Raw genomic sequence first — 11327 nt, forward strand, 5'->3', positions numbered from 1 at the left:
CTTTCGATATCTCCATCTTCAGGCTGGGGGCAGTCGGTCCTTGCCGGCTGCCGCCAGTCTTGCTTTTACTTCGAAATCTCCATTTTCAGGCTGGGGGCAGTCGGTCCTTGCCGGCTGCCGCCAGTCTTGCTTTTACTTCGAAATCTCTATTTTCAGGCTGGGGGCAGTCGGTCCTTGCCGGCTGCCGCCAGGCTTACTTTTTAGAGCTTCGGAATCTCCATCTTCAGGCTGGGGGCAGTCGGTCCTTGCCGGCTGCCGCCAGGCTTACTTTTTACTTCGAAAATTTGCATTTTCCGGTCTGCGACAGATCTTTGACACGTTTCTTCTTTGCAGCGGCCTTCCCTGAGGCGCAGGAGGCGGCATTGACGGCGGTTGGCAAGGCGCGGGAGGCGCGCCGGCAGGCTACGGGGAGCGAGCTCCGCTTTCTTCACCATGGATGACTATCCGGCGTCCATGGCCGCCCGCGTGGAGCCAATCACCAAGCTCGGGCCGGGAGCTTAGGAAGGCGGCGGAGGAGCTGATCCGGCTGCTGTGGCCGACGGAGACGCTGCCACAAGACCTCTCGAATCTTATCAAGTGGCTGGAGACGGCTCCCGACCGCTTCCTCGACTGGAAAGAGTCGGCGGCGCGTGCCGGAGCCGACATGGCCCTCTCCTTCGTGCTCTCTTGGTACGACGAGGTCAATCTTGACCAGCTGGAGTGCCGGAGGGCTGATGTGGAGGAAGGTCTCTCGGCGGAGAACAAAACCGCCCGGCTCGCCCGCGCCTGCGCCATCGCCGACTTTATCGACAAGCGCGTCTTCATCGAGGATCCGAACCCACCTTCTGATGACGAGGAGGAGGAGGAGGCGGAGGACGACGCGGACGCGCCTGAGGCGGACCCGGCAGCCGGCAACGCTGATGCTCCCCCGGCTGGTCCTGATCCAGCCGGTGCTTAAATGTATCTGTTTCATCATGTTGCTTTTGACAAGACAAATTCGTTAAATCCCCGGGATGCCGGGTGCATATGTAAGACAATGTTATGATCCTTTCGTTATGGCACACTTTAATGTGTTTGTTAATCATTTGTGTGCCGGCTTGCTTTCTTTCAACTTGTTCGCTTTTTCCCATCCGCCCCACTCTTTGGCTTTGCCCTTGCCGATCGTACGTCCGACTTGCGGTCGGTCGCCGGATCAAGAGCGGGCCGCTGGGTGAGGCCGATAGTACTTCAGTCGAACGAGCCGACTTCGGCAATCCGACACTTATGAAAAGTTGTGCAAGAATCAATTCGCCTTCACTCTTTCTCTTAGCCGTCTTTCGCGTGCCGGCTCCCTAGGCACTTACTCCCGCCAGCCGGACAGCCGAGTTGCGGTCTGTAGCTGGTCGGAAGCCGGCTGTCGGAAACCGGATCACGTTACTGAGCCGGCCGCGTGAGAGGGTGTTAGCCAATTGGCGAAAACAATAGAGTACGCGAAAAACTTGTCGAAATCGGCGCTCTTAGCGCTTGCTTTTTCATAGCTTACAAAAGGGAGTACAAGGGATACATACATTCCTGCTCTCAAGTCGTAAAATGGTCGAAGCAACCCGACATTCCAAGGACGTTTAGTCTCCTCGTCGGCTTTGTTCGCCTTGTTTTTCTTAGCCTCTTGGGCATCTATGAGATAGTAGGAATCATTGCCTACCGCCTTGCTCACGATGAAGGGACCCTCCCATGGGGATGACAGTTTATGCTGTCCGGCTGTCCGTTGGATCAGCCGGAGCACTAGGTCTCCTTCTCGGAATGCTAAGGACTTGACCTTCCGGCTGTGATAGCGACGGAGGCTTTGCTGGTATACGGCGGACCTGGATTTGGCCATCAACCGGACCTCTTCAACCAGGTCGACTCCATCTTCACGAGCTTCTTTGGCTTCAGCTTCTGTGTATAGCTTGATTCTTGGCGCGTCGTGCTCGATGTCAGTTGGCAGGACGGCTTCGGCCCCGTATACGAGGAAGAAGGGTGTGAAACCGACTGAGCGGTTTGGCGTTGTGCGCAGGCTCCACAGCACGCTGGGCAGCTCTTCTATCCAGCAGCCGGCTGAGCGCTCAAGCGGCTCCACCAGCCGGGGCCGGATGCCAGCTAGGATCAAACCATTTGCCTTCTCCACTTGACCGTTTGACTCCGGATGCGCCACGAATGATAGGTCCATTCGGATCCCCATCTCCCCGCAATAGCGTTTGAAAATGCCTTCGGCGAAGTTGCTGCCGTTGTCGGTGATGATGCTATGGGGGTAGCCGTATCTCACGATTATCTCTTTGAGGAATGTGACGGCTGTGGAGCCGTCCAGCTTCTTGATTGGCTTGGCTTCGATCCACTTAGTGAATTTATCAATCATCACCAAGAGATGTGTCATGCCGCCTCGGGCTGTCTTGAATGGGCCCACCATATCCAAGCCCCATACGGCAAACGGCCAGGTAATGGGGATGGTCTTCAAGGCGGAAGCCGGCGTGTGATTCTGCTTGGCAAAGCGTTGGCAGCCGTTACACTTCTTCACCAGTTCTTCTGCGTCTCTGAGCGCAGTCGGCCAGTAAAAACCGTGTCGGAAGGCTTTGGCCACTATGGCTCTGGAGGAGGCGTGATGGCCGCATTCTCCCTGGTGGATTTCCCGTAGGAGTTCAACCCCTTCAGCCGGCTCGACGCACCGCTGGAGCACCCCACTTACGCTGCGTTTGTACAGCTCGTGGTTGATGATTGTATAGGCCTTGGCCCTTCTCTCAATCTGCCTGGCTTGGACCCTGTCATGGGGCAGCACACCATCGGTGAGGTAGGAGAGGAATTCTTGTGCCCATGATGGTACGCATTTTATTTCAAACATGCTGACCGCCAAGGCCTCCATCTTCGGAGCTTCCGGATTCGACTGCGTGGTCGCCGGGTTCGGCTGGGGAGCCGGCGGGTTCGGCTGATAAGCCCCCGAGTTTGGCTGAGAAGCCCCCGGGTTGGACTGAGAAGCCCCCGGGTTCGGCTGTGGAGCCGGCGGGTTTGGGCGATGAGCCCCGACTTGGGCGATGAAGCCCCGGGTTCGGCTGAGAAGCCCCCGGGTCAGCCGGCACGAATATGGAATCCGAGTCCGGTGATGGTATGATGGATGGCTTCCGCAGATGCGCCAAGGCAACCCCCGGCGGAATTGCTTGCCGGGTTGAGCCTATCTTGGATAGCGTGTCAGCCGCCTCGTTGTTTGCCCGCGGCACATGATGGAACTCGCAGCCATCGAAGAAGCCGGACAGTTGCTGGACGTGGAAGCGGTACGAGGCCATGTTGGCGTCCTTCGCGTCCCAATCGCCAGATGCTTGTTGTATGAACAAGTCGGAGTCGCCGAAGCAGAGAATGCGACGCACGCCTATCTCCTTGGCCAGCTTCAGCCCATGGATGAGCGCCTCGTACTCCGCCACATTGTTGGACGCGGCGAAGTGGATCTGCAGGACGTAGTCCAACCGATCTCCTTTGGGAGAGGTGACGACGATGCCGGCTCCCAAGCCGTTTCGCATCTTTGAGCCGTCGAAGTGCAGCTTCCAGTGTGTGGAGTCGGGCACCGGCGGCAGGTATTGCATCTCGGCCCAGTCGACGAAGAAGTCCGCAAGGATCTGCGACTTGATGGCCGTGCGTGGCTCGTAGATGATGGTGTGGGCGGCTAGCTCCAGGGCCCACTTGGCAACCCGGCCATTGGCGTCCTTGCTGCCGATGATTTCCGCCAGGGGCGCTGTGGCCACCACCTTGATGGGGTGTTCCTGGAAGTAGTGCTTGAGCTTCTTGGCCGCCATGTACACGCCGTAGGTGACCTTCTGGTAGTGGGGGTAGTTTTGCTTCGACTGGGACAGTGCTGTCCACAACTGGCGCGTGGTTGACGAGGGAGGAAATCCCTGTGTAGAAGCTTTTCGTTCCCCGGCAACGGCGCCAGAAAATAGCTTGATGTCTACGGGTGCTTCTATTCTTGTAGACAGTGTTGGGCCTCCAAGAGCAGAGGTTTGTAGAACAGCGAGCAAGTTTCCCTTAAGTGGATTACCCAAGGTTTATCGAACTCGGGGAGGAAGAGGTCAAAGATATCCCTCTCATGCAACCCCGCAACCACAAAGCAAGAAGTCTCTTGTGTCCCCAACACACCTAATAGGTGAACTAGTTCGGCGAAGAGATAGTGAAATACAGGTGGTATAAATAAGTAGTAGCAACGGCACCAGAAAAGTGCTTTGCCCAGGACAGTAAACAAGCAGTAGTAACGCAGCAGTAGTAACGCAGTAACAGTAAACAAGCAGCGATAGCAGTATTTAGGAACAAGGCCTAGGGATCATACTTTCACTAGTGGACACTCTCAACATTGATCACATAACAGAATAGATAAATGCATACTCTACACTCTCTTGTTGGATGATGAACACCATTGCGTAGGATTACACGAACCCTCAATGCCGGAGTTAACAAGCTCCACAATTAAATGTTCATATTTAAATAACCTTAGAGTGCATGACAGATCAACACAACTAAACCAAGTACTAACATAGCATGCACACTCGTCACCTTCACACTATGTAGGAGGAATAGATCACATCAATACCATCATAGCAATAGTTAACTTCATAATCTACAAGAGATCATAATCATAGCCTACGCCAAGTACTAACATGGATGCACACACTCGTCACCATTACACCGTGCAGGAGGAATAAAACTACTTTAATAACATCACTAGAGTAGCACATGGATAAATTGTGATACAAAACACATTGCAATCATAAAGAGATATAAATAAGCACTTCACTATGCCATTCATAACAGTGAATAAGTATTCTCGTGAAATATAGCCTAAGAGACCCACACGGTGCACACACTCGTCACCTTTACACACGTGGGACAAGGAGTCTCCGGAGATCACATAAGTAAAACCCACTTGACTAGCATAATGACATCTAGATTACAAGCATCATCATATGAATCTCAATCATGTAAGGCAGCTCATGAGATTATTGTATTGAAGTACATAGGAGAGAGATGAACCACATAGCTACCGGTACAGCCCCGAGCCTCGATGGAGAACTACTCCCTCCTCATGGGAGACAGCAGCGGTGATGAAGATGGCGGTGGTGTTGATGGAGAAGCCTTCCGGGGCACTTCCCCGTCCCGGCGGCGTGCCGGAACGAGAGACTCCTGTCCCCCGGATCTTGGCTTCGCGATGGCGGCGGCTCCGGAAGGTTTCTCGTACCGTGGTTTTTCCGTATCGAGGTTTTAGGTCCGGGACCTTTATATAGGCGAAGAGGCGGCGTCGGAAGGTCGAAGGGGCGACGACACCATAAGGCGGCGCGGCCGGGGCACTGGGCCGCGCCGGCCTATCATCCGGGGTCCGTGTGGCCCCCCTCCGGCGACTCTCGGGTGTTCCGGATGCTTCCGGGCAAAATAGGAACACGGGCGTTGATTTCGTCCAATTCCAAGAATATTTCGTTACTAGGATTTCTGAAACCAAAAACAGCAGAAAACGAGAACCGGCACTTCGGCATCTTGTTAATAGGTTAGTTCCGAGAAAATGCACGAATATGACATAAAGTGTGCATAAAATATGTAGATATCATCAATAATGTGGCATGGAACAAAAGAAATTATCGATACGTCGGAGACGTATCAGCATCCCCAAGCTTAGTTCCGCTCATCCCGAGCGAGTAAAACGATAACAAAGATAATTTCTGAAGTGACATGCCATCATAACCTTGATCATACTATTTGTAAACATATGTAATGAATGCAGCGATCAAAACAATGGTAATGACATGAGTAAACAAATGAATCATAAAGCAAAGACTTTTCATGAATAGTACTTCAAGACAAGCATCAATAAGTCTTGCATAAGAGTTAACTCATAAAGCAATAATTCAAAGTAGAGGTATTGAAGCAACACAAAGGAAGATTAAGTTTCAGCGGTTGCTTTCAACTTATAACATGTATATCTCATGGATATTGTCAACATAGAGTAATATAACAAGTGCAATATGCAAGTATGTAGGAATCAATGCACAGTTCACACAAGTGTTTGCTTCTTGAGGTGGAGAGAGATAGGTGAACTGACTCAACATAAAAGTAAAAAGAATGGTCCTTCAAAGAGGAAAGCATCGATTGCTATATTTGTGCTAGAGCTTTTAGTTTGAAAACATGAAACAATTTTGTCAACGGTAGTAATAAATCATATGTATCATGTAAATTATATCTTACAAGTTGCAAGCCTCATGCATAGTGTACTAATAGTGCCCGCACCTTGTCCTAATTAGCTTGGACTACCGGGATCATCGCAATACACATGTTTTAACCAAGTGTCACAAAGGGGTACCTCCATGCCGCCTGTACAAAGGTCTAAGGAGAAAGCTCGCATTTTGGATTTCTCGCTTTTGATTATTCTCAACTTAGACATCCATACCGGGACAACATGGACAACAGATAATGGACTCCTCTTTAATGCATAAGCATGTGGCAACAATTAGTGTTCTCATATGAGATTGAGGATATATGTCCAAAACTGAAACTTCCACCATGATTCATGGCTTTAGTTAGCGGCCCAATGTTCTTCTCTAACAATATGCATGCTCCAACCATTAAGGTGGTAGATCTCTCTTACTTCGGACAAGACGGACATGCATAGCAACTCACATGATATTCAACAAAGAATAGTTGATGGCGTCCCCGTAAGCATGGTTATCGCACAACAAGCAACTTAATAAGAGATAAAGTGCATAAGTACATATTCAATACCACAATAGTTTTTAAGGCTATTTTGTCCCATGAGCTATATATTGCAAAGGCGAATGATGGAATTTTAAAGGTAGCACTCAAGCAATTTACTTTGGAATGGCGGAGAAATACCATGTAGTAGGTAGGTATGGTGGACACAAATGGCATAGTGGTTGGCTCAAGGATTTTGGATGCATGAGAAGTATTCCCTCTCGATACAAGGTTTAGGCTAGCAAGGTTTATTTGAAACAAACACAAGGATGAACCGGTGCAGCAAAACTCACATAAAAGACATATTGTAAACATTATAAGACTCTACACCGTCTTCCTTGTTGTTCAAAACTCAATACTAGAAATTATCTAGACTTTAGAGAGACCAAATATGCAAACCAAATTTTAGCAAGCTCTATGTGTTTCTTCATTAATAGGTGCAAAGTATATGATGCAAGAGCTTAAACATGAGCACAACAATTGCCAAGTATCAAATTATCCAAGACATTTTATCAATTACTACATGTAGCATTTCCCGTTTCCAACCATATAACAATTAACGAAGCAGTTTCAACCTTCGCCATGAACATTAAAAGCTAAGAACACATGTGTTCATATGAACCAGCGGAGCGTGTCTCTCTCCCACACAAGCATGTATTTATTCAGAGAATGAAAATAACAAAACAAAAATAAAAGCACACAGACGCTCCAAGTAAAGTACATAAGATGTGATGGAATAAAAATATAGTTTCAAGGGAGGAACCTGATAATGTTGTCGATGAAGAAGGGGATGCCTTGGGCATCCCCAAGCTTAGATGCTTGAGTCTTCTTGAAATATGCAGGGATGAACCACCGGTGCATCCCCAAGCTTAGACTCTTCACTCTTCTTGATCATAGTATATCATCCTCCTCTCTTGACCCTTGAAAACTTCCTCCACACCAAACTCAAAACAACTCATTAGAGGGTTAGTGCATAATCAAAAATTCACATGTTCAGAGGTGACACAATCATTCTTAACACTTCTGGACATTGCACAAAGCTACTGGAGGTTAATGGAACAAATAAATCCATCCAACACAGCAAAAGAGGCAATGCGAAATAAAAGGCAGAATCTGTCAAAACAGAACAGTCCGTAAAGACCAATTTTAAAATGGCACCAGACTTGCTCAGATGAAAATGCCCAAATGGAATGAAAGTTGCGTACATATCTGAGGATCACTCACGTAAATTGGCATAATTTTCTGAGTTACCTACAGAGAATTAGACCCAGATTCGTGACAGCAAAGAAATCTGTTTCTGCGCAGTAATCCAAATCTAGTATCAACCTTGCTATCAACGACTTTACTTGGCACAACAAAACACAAAACTAAGATAAGGAGAGGTTGCTACAGTAGTAAACAACTTCCAAGACACAAATATAAAACAAAGTACTGTAGCAAAATAAACACATGGGTTATCTCCCAAGAAGTTCTTTCTTTATAGCCATTAAGATGGGCTCAGCAGTTTTAATGATGCATTCGCAAGAAATAGTATTCGAAGCAAAAGAGAGCATCAAGAGGCAAATTAAAAACACATTTAAGTCTAACATGCTTCCTATGAAAAGGAATCTTGTACACAAATAAATTCATGAAGAGCAAAGTAACAAGATCAGGAAGATAAAACAAGTGTAGTTTCAAAAATTTCAGCACATAGAGAGGTGTTTTAGTAACATGAAAATTTCTACCACCATATTTTCCTCTCTCATAATAATTTTCAGAGGCATCATGAACAAACTCAACAATAGAACTATCACATAAAGCATTCTTATCATGAGTCTTATGCATAAAATTATTACTCTCCACATAGGCATAATCAATTTTATTAGTTGTAGTGGGAGCAAATTCAACAAAGTAGCTATCATTATTATTTTCATCATCAAATATAGGAGGCAAAGTATCATCAAAGTAAATTTTCTCCTCAATGCTTGGGGGACTAAAAATATCATGCTCATCAAAGCCAGCTTCCCCAAGCTTAGAATTTTCCATAGCATTAGCAACAATAGTGTTCAAAGCATTCATACCGATAACATTCCCATTAGCATGCATAAGTTCCATGGGTTTTTTAATTCTCTCTTCAAACACATCATGTCCTAATTCAAGATAAAGTTCATAAAGATCTCTCATTGTGTTGTTTTCCATTAGGCCTAACTAGTGTAAACAAGAAACAAAAAGATGCAATTGCAGGATCTAAAGGAAATAGCTTCGAGTACTTACAACGGCGAAAATAGCTTAGTAGCCGAGATCCGGAGTGTGAGTACCGTTTACCTTTCCTCCCCGGCAACGGCGCCAGAAAATAGCTTGCTGTCCACAACTGGCGCGTGGTTGACGAGGGAGGAAATCCTCGTGTAGAAGCTTTTCGTTCCCCGGCAACGGCGCCAGAAAATAGCTTGATGTCTACGGGTGCTTCTATTCTTGTAGACAGTGTTGGGCCTCCAAGAGCAGAGGTTTGTAAAACAGCAGCAAGTTTCCCTTAAGTGGATTACCCAAGGTTTATCGAACTCAGGGAGGAAGAGGTCAAAGATATCCCTCTCATGCAACCCCGCAACCACAAAGCAAGAAGTCTCTTGTGTCCCCAACACACCTAATAGGTGCACTAGTTCGGCGAAGAGATAGTGAAATACAGGTGGTATAAATAAGTAGTAGCAACGGCACCGTAAAAGTGCTTTGCCCAGGACAAGTAAACAAGCAGTAGTAACGCAGCAGTAGTAACGCAGAGAATAGTAAACAAGCAGCGATAGCGATATTTAGGAACAAGGCCTAGGGATCATACTTTCACTAGTGGACACTCTCAACATTGATCACATAACGAGAATAGATAAATGCATACTCTACACTCTCTTGTTGGATGATGAACACCATTGCGTAGGATTACACGAACCCTCAATGCCGGAGTTAACAAGCTCCACAATTAAATGTTCATATTTAAATAACCTTAGAGTGCATGATAGATCAACACAACTAAACCAAGTACTAACATAGCATGCACACTGTCACCTTCACACTATGTAGGAGGAATAGATCACATCAATACCATCATAGCAATAGTTAACTTCATAATCTACAAGAGATCATAATCATAGCCTACGCCAAGTACTAACACGGATGCACACACTGTCACCATTACACCGTGCAGGAGGAATAAAACTACTTTAATAACATCACTAGAGTAGCACATGGATAAATTGTGATACAAAACACATTGCAATCATAAAGAGATATAAATAAGCACTTCACTATGCCATTCATAACAAGTGAATAAGTATTCCGTGAAATATAGCCTAAGAGACCCACACGGTGCACACACTCGTCACCTTTACACACGTGGGACAAGGAGTCTCCGGAGATCACATAAGTAAAACCCACTTGACTAGCATAATGACATCTAGATTACAAGCATCATCATATGAATCTCAATCATGTAAGGCAGCTCATGAGATTATTGTATTGAAGTACATAGGAGAGAGATGAACCACATAGCTACCGGTACAGCCCCGAGCCTCGATGGAGAACTACTCCCTCCTCATGGGAGACAGCAGCGGTGATGAAGATGGCGGTGGTGTTGATGGAGAAGCCTTCCGGGGCACTTCCCCGTCCCGGCGGCGTGCCGGAACGAGACTCCCGTCCCCCGGATCTTGGCTTCGCGATGGCGGCGGCTCCGGAAGGTTTCTCGTACCGTGGTTTTTCCGTATCGAGGTTTTAGGTCCGGGACCTTTATATAGGCGAAGAGGCGGCGTCGGAAGGTCGAAGGGGCGACGACACCATAAGGCGGCGCGGCCGGGGCCTCGGGCCGCGCCGGCCTATCATCCGGGGCCCGTGTGGCCCCCCTCCGGCGACTCTCGGGTGTTCCGGATGCTTCCGGGCAAAATAGGAACCTCGGGCGTTGATTTCGTCCAATTCCGAGAATATTTCGTTACTAGGATTTCGAAACCAAAAACAGCAGAAAACAGGAACTGGCACTTCGGCATCTTGTTAATAGGTTAGTTCCAGAAAATGCACGAATATGACATAAAGTGTGCATAAAACATGTAGATATCATCAATAATGTGGCATGGAACAAAAGAAATTATCGATACGTCGGAGACGTATCAGACAGCACTTCGCTAAGATAGTAGACTGGTCGCTGGACCGACTGCTCCTTGCCGGCTTCTTTGCCGGCTTCCTTGCGTTCCACCACCAGGACAACGCTAACCACACGATTGGTGGCAGCGATGTATAACAGCATCGGCTCCATTGAAGCCGGCGATGCGAGGATGGGCGCGGTCAAAAGCACGCGCTTCAAGTCACGGAAGGCTTCATCCGCCTGCGGTGACCAGACGAATTTGTCCGATTTCTTCAGCAAGAATCGGTACAGGGGCGGTGCCTTCTCCCCAGCCGGTCGACGAAGCGGCTCAAGGAGGCCAGGCATCCGGTGAACTTCCGGACGTCCTGAGGCACTCGCGGCGAGCTCCATCTTCTCAATGGCACCGATCTTCTCCGGGTTGGCTTCGATTCCTCGCCGAGAGACGAGGTAGCCCGAGAGTTGGCCGGCCGGCACGCCGAACGTGCATTTGGCCGGGTTGAGCTTCATCCGGAATCTTCGC

This window comes from Lolium rigidum, chromosome 7 (genome assembly GCF_022539505.1).
Source record: "Lolium rigidum isolate FL_2022 chromosome 7, APGP_CSIRO_Lrig_0.1, whole genome shotgun sequence".
NCBI lineage: Eukaryota > Viridiplantae > Streptophyta > Magnoliopsida > Poales > Poaceae > Lolium > Lolium rigidum.